We start from the raw sequence: 6,000 nt of genomic DNA on the forward strand, positions 1-6,000 counted from the left end.
AAAAAAAAAAAAAAGAAATCAGCCGGAGATCTGGTCAATGTTCCCCAAGACACCGCTACAGCTCCAGAAAGGGGAGCCAGTGTAAAGGGAATAGAGAGAATGAAGGGTCAGATGGAGGTGGGACACCTACCTGCCTGGGCCCCCAGCAATCCCAGAGACAAAAGCTTTCGGGGCCCCACTGAGGTCAAAGTTAGGGAACTCAAAGAGTAGGTGTTGTCGGTTGTTTTGCTCTTTGCGGGGCCCGCCACCCAGCTCCCAAATAAATACACACAGAGTCTTCTTCTTTCCTATGAATGCCTGGCCTTAGCTTGGCTTATTTCCAACCAGCTTTTCTTAAATTATCTCATCAATCTTTTGCCTCTGGGCTTTTTATCTTTCTCTTTTTCTGTAAAACTTTTCTTTCCTTGTTATTCTGTCTGGCTGTGTGACTGGGTGATTGGCCCCTTCTTTTCTCGCTTCTTGGTCTTCTCTTTTTCTCCTAGTTATTCTCTCTGCCTCCCAGTCCCACCTATCCTTTTCTCCTGCCTTGAATTGGACATTCAGCTCTTTATTGGACCAATCAGGTGTTTTAGACAGGCAAAGCAACACAGCTTTACAGAGTTAAACAAATGCAACATGAAAGAAAGCAACACATCTTTGCATCATTATAAACAGTATAAGGAGATGCCGCACATCTAAGATTTTTATTTTGTTTTCATTACATGCCTGTGTATGGGTTTGTGCACATGCATGCAGGTCCCCACAGAGATTAGTGTTGGATCCCCAGAAGTTGGGGCTGTGGCCTTGGGGGCTGCCTGGTATGGGTGCTGGGAACTGAACTTTGGTCCTCACTCCTGACCTGACCTTTGTTAAGTCCTTGCTCCATCACCAGCATGTGCTAGGGTTTCTATAGATGCCTTTGGTCAAGTTGACAGAGCCCCCCCCCCCCCGCCGGGACTAGTTTACTGGAAGTTTTATTAATTATGGACATCAGAGTTTGTCTGGAGATTTCTCTACAGAGACATTACAGGCAGCACAGTGGGTACCAAGGCAGAGCTTTCAGCTCATCCCTTCCTTTTTTTTTTAAAGTCTCATCTGGGCATGTTGCTCCCTCCTGCTTAGCACCCCTCCTGAAATGGGGTACAAGTTGACTTGCCTCATCAGCACTACCCCCTCCCTCTGGATCAACCCTCTTGAACTCACCCTTCAGCTGTCACCATGAACATCCAAGGTCACTCTATCAAAGAAGTCACTGTGGTGTTGAAGATTGGGAAAAGGTGTTGGTGGCCATGGTGGCACCTTCTCCTCGGGCTCACGTAGCAGCGATGGTGGGGGACAGCGTGCAGGAGTCCCAGCCATCTTTGGTTCTGTTGGCAGCAACCTGCAGCGGAACTGAACCATCCAGTACAAACAACAACTCCCAGGATCTGGTCAGTCAGAGGCACAGGTGAACCTGACCTCACGGCCTCTCAACTTTCACAGGGTGCCAACGACTGACAGATCACCTCTTACTCTTCTGAGGCCACTCCTGACCCCCAAGAAACAGTGGCAACAGGTACCAACAGCAGCAATGGCAGTGAGCCTTCCGAGAATCGCAGTGTCTGGTGGGCAGTGTGCTGTGCCTGCCACCTCCGGCTTATAGAAGTAGCGAGTCCTGGCAGGTCTACCCAGAGTGATGACTAAATATTCAGTATAAAGTCATCCCACGGTTCCTGCGCTGACAGCCGGCAGCTGCAGTTTGCTGCCATCGAGGCCCAAGTGCAGCAGGATGGGTCTGGTCAAATGAAGATCATACCAGCTGCAAACCAAAGGGTGACTAGGAATCAAGGAAATGGGGCATCACCGCTGCTGTGCCAGTCCCGTCCCCCTCCAAGGCCTGGCTAATGAAGCGCTCTCAGACAGACTCCGTATGTGACCAGGGGACCAGTGGCCCTGAATGGAAGCGTTATTTCGCTACTCTGTCAGCAGCATTTCAGAGGGTACCTTGACTCCCCAGACTCCCAGTTCTCAGGCGGTCACGATCGGCAGGTTCGGATCCCAGGAGAGCAGCCCACAGCATGTCACCTCAGGGACTTCCATTGGTTCTGCCATCTCACTGTCTTCATATGCTAGTTCCAGCTCCTTTTGTACCAAAGTCGATAGGCACTCAGCAACCACTACCACCAGCAACACGTAAGTGACGCAGTTTAATCAGGGACCAGCTCTCAACGCCAGATGCTCCAGGTCAGTGGGCTACAGGAGCCTGATGACCTGAACACATGGGAACATATGGGAGAACCAGACATTGGGACGCTCATTGCAAGGGAGTCAGCCAAAAGAGGGAGTGAACCCTGCAGACACAGTAAAAACAAACCCCACTCCCCTCAGCTAGTTTAGGGGGCGACAGCTCTTCAGGACCCCCAAGCAGCCCACCATCAGGGCAGACCTTCACAACTCAAGCTATTTCCCTGGGAAACTTTTCAGAACCTCCAACTTTGAGACACCAATAGTTGAGAGTCAAGAGATGTGTCAGTTAGCAGAACCCCGCCCCCCCATGCAAAATCTCCAAGTTTAGAACCCAATGCTCAGACAATCACCTTGGCTCCAACGCAGGGTCTTTACTTGGAGCAGAATAGCAACAGCAAGATCACCCAGAAACCCACTGCCTTAACTGCCTGGTCAGTGTGAATTCTGTCCAGTTCCCCTTCACATCAAACCTCCGGGTGATTAACTTCAGTCTGGGGTACTGTGGGGAAGCAGAACCATCTCCCAGCCTGCGCTGACTATCGAAAACGTCCCAGTTCATCACAGAGCTCACCTTGACCTCCATGAATCTGGTGGGTGATAGATGGAACACATAAGGAGACATCAGGTGGGAAAGAGAACAGCCCTAATTCCTATTCCCAAGCTGGGCAGAGGACCCAGTGCGACATGGGTGTCTGTCCCTACTATAAAGACAGCAGAGGGAGGGACTCTGGAGAGCCTGGCACAAAAACAGACCTGTTGCGGGAGGTCCTCCCACTCCTCCAGCCTATCACCGCTGAGGTACCAGCCCACTGGGGCGTGGTTTCTCTCCCTTTAAAAAAGCGGCCACTTCCCTCTCCTCGCTCTCTTCACTTCCTGCTCTGCCTGCTACTAGACTCCTTTCCTGGTTGCGTAGAGGGCTGTTGCCTGGGACAGTGATCTGTAAGTTTTTTCCCCTTTAAATAAATACCACCCTAATAATCATAACCCCGAATTGGTGTGGCATTGTTTGTGACTTACGCCTTTATTTTGGCGCCCAACGTGGGGCCAGACCTGCACAAAATACTCAGAGACTATTGGCAATTTTAAAAGACATTGATCTTGAAATTTAACCATCATTTCACTTTCACAGGATCCCCCAGAAATAATGTCGCCCCCATGACAGCTGGAAGTAATTCTAGAGGACGACGTCCCCTTTCCCAGTAAAACTTGCCCTTGGGTTTAGGGACATCATTTAGGGGTTGATTATAATTAGTATACGATTGAGGGTTGGGGGAGGAATTTTATACGCTCAGGGATCATTTTGAAAAAAAAAAAAGAGGGATGATGGGATAATAGATTTGTAATTGTGAGTTACTGTTTTTAGACAAATACATTGGTATAGATTCTTGTATATTGATACAAAGTTAAATTATATTGACTATTGTACGCATGCATGTTTCTACCTCTGTTTAAAACATTTTTTATGTATTGACATATATTGTATTGATATATATATATATTGTATATATTTACCATATTGCAGTGTACATTTCTACCTCTGATTAAGATACTTATATAATGATTGTGTATTGATATATATTTACCTACTGCAATGTATATTTGTACATTGTTTATATTTGGAGGTCATTGTCCTCATTTGTTTCACAGTCGTTTATTGTCTTAGTCTTTAAGTTAGATAGATATTGAGAATTATATAGACTAATAGTCATCTAAGTTTGTCATTTATAATAGACTAATCAGGTTCTTTAGATATATAGAGATTATACTCAGTATAGATAGATAATCTTCAACTTCTTCAAAGAGCTGTAGAAAATGGCCTTTAATCTAACTCAGAGTTTTGTGGTAGTGAGACACAATTGCTCCTGGCAACACCACTCTATTCCCGAGAGAATGTTGAGCACCAAAGACACTCCACCTGGAGCCTTTCTTTTTGGCAGAACTGGCGTTTGGGCAAAGAAATGCCCATACCTCAACAACTGACAAAGATACAGAGCATGCATCAATGGATAAAACAGGACTGTCATATCCTGCCAAGACAGGGTAAGATAGTTTTGAAAAGTTGCTTGCCTTAGAAAATGGTATGTCAGTTATGTTAGGCCTTAGCCAAAGTTGGTTGCTTCAACGATGCTAATGTAACTTTGGGTGATTGCCCAGGTAGCCAGTTGTCTCTGTAATTTGTTGCATGTTTTGGAAGTTGTTTTACTGAACTTCCTAATTACCCAGGTAACATTATTTCCCTTCTCAGAACTTCGATGGGGTTGAAGACTATATAAATGTAGTTACTTTCTCTCATGACTTGGCCAAGTTATTTATTATACAAGACCTAAGCTAGTTAGAATAGGATATTTGTACTTATTGTATATAATTTCATAGTAGGTTTAGAACTCTCTTATTTAAACAAAAGGGGGAGGTGTTGCGGGAGGTCCTCCCACTCCTCCAGCCTATCACCGCTGAGGTACCAGCCCACTGGGGCGTGGTTTCTCTCCCTTTAAAAAAGCGGCCACTTCCCTCTCCTCGCTCTCTTCACTTCCTGCTCCGCCTGCTACTAGACTCCTTTCCTGGTTGCGTAGAGGGCTGTTGCCTGGGACAGTGATCTGTAAGTTTTTTCCCCTTTAAATAAATACCACCCTAATAATCATAACCCCGAATTGGTGTGGCATTGTTTGTGACTTACGCCTTCACAGACCACACATTTGCCGCCTTGGGGTGAGCCAAAGAATATGGCAAGACCTCCTACCTCCGGGACCGTGGAGCTGGCACGTAGCAAAGAGACATGTTTGCGTGTTCCTGGCCATGCTGTGGGAAGCCCTCGGCACATCCAGATGAGCTGAAGAGACAGAAACACACATGCACAGGTGGGAAGAAATGTGCCTGCTATGAGTACCCAAAGAGCTTCATAAAGGGCGGCCATCTGTCAAAACTAGCAAGGCTCACCGGGTTAAGAAGGGAAGCCCTGGGTGGAGGAACCTTGCCTCCAGACAATGGGGCAAGTTTGGAAGGCTGCAATAATGCCACTACTTAGCCTTTCTTACCACCAGTATGGAGGCCATCTGTCCTGACGGCATCACCCGTATTGCCAACAGCGGCGTCGGTGCCATCCAGGAGGCAATGATTTCTGAGATGAGAGACCTGGGGTTAGGTCCATATGAGCTATTATCCACCAACCATGGGGTGCAAGGTAGCATGGGTCCATGAGACACGAAGAGGAGAGCCACGAGGCATTAAAGTGCACGTGGTGGGAAGGATTTGGAAAAGGACAACGGAACAGATGAGACTGTGGCACCCATCTATGTCACCCGTGCCTCCTTGAAAGTGGAAAATACTAGTGAAAATTCTGTCGATGTCACCCTTTAGGAGAGACACCTCAGTGCACCTCTCTCTCTTTCTCTCTTCCTTCCTCCCTCTCCCTCTGGGAGAGAACTGGCAGGTAGGAACTCTCAACTATTTGGATTGTTTCGTTCTTCTCCATAGCCCCCCGGGGAACCACTCCAACCAGTAGTCCAAGGTCTGGCATCTCTCTTGACCAACTGAGGCTCACCACGCATACTGACCTCCTTCACCTGCCGCCAAGGCTTGGCCACTGCACCCCCTCTTTTCATCCTCCCTCTCAGATGACCCCAAGACTCTTCTGTTCAGATCCTACTCTGGAGAGCAGAGACCTGTCCACACGGTCTGTCCACAGAAGAGTGTCACCTCCTCTTCCAGAGAGCCCGTCCTTCAGGAAGCCCACTGCCGAACTCTAGAGTCACAGCAGGACAACTCTCTCTGCTCAATGAATGCTCGTTCTTCCCTTTT

The 6,000-nt window shown here is 47.6% G+C and overlaps 1 pseudogene; it reads left to right on the forward strand.

Annotated features, from left to right (window-relative positions):
- Window positions 1-1,197: 1,197 nt before the first annotated feature.
- On the forward strand, window positions 1,198-2,646 carry LOC121433393 (annotated as a pseudogene).
- The last annotated feature ends 3,354 nt before the right edge of the window (window positions 2,647-6,000 follow it).

The sequence above is a fragment of the Microtus oregoni genome, unplaced genomic scaffold (genome assembly GCF_018167655.1).
Source record: "Microtus oregoni isolate MIOR12 unplaced genomic scaffold, Mior012 000038F_ref0000394, whole genome shotgun sequence".
Classification (NCBI taxonomy): Eukaryota; Metazoa; Chordata; class Mammalia; order Rodentia; family Cricetidae; genus Microtus; species Microtus oregoni.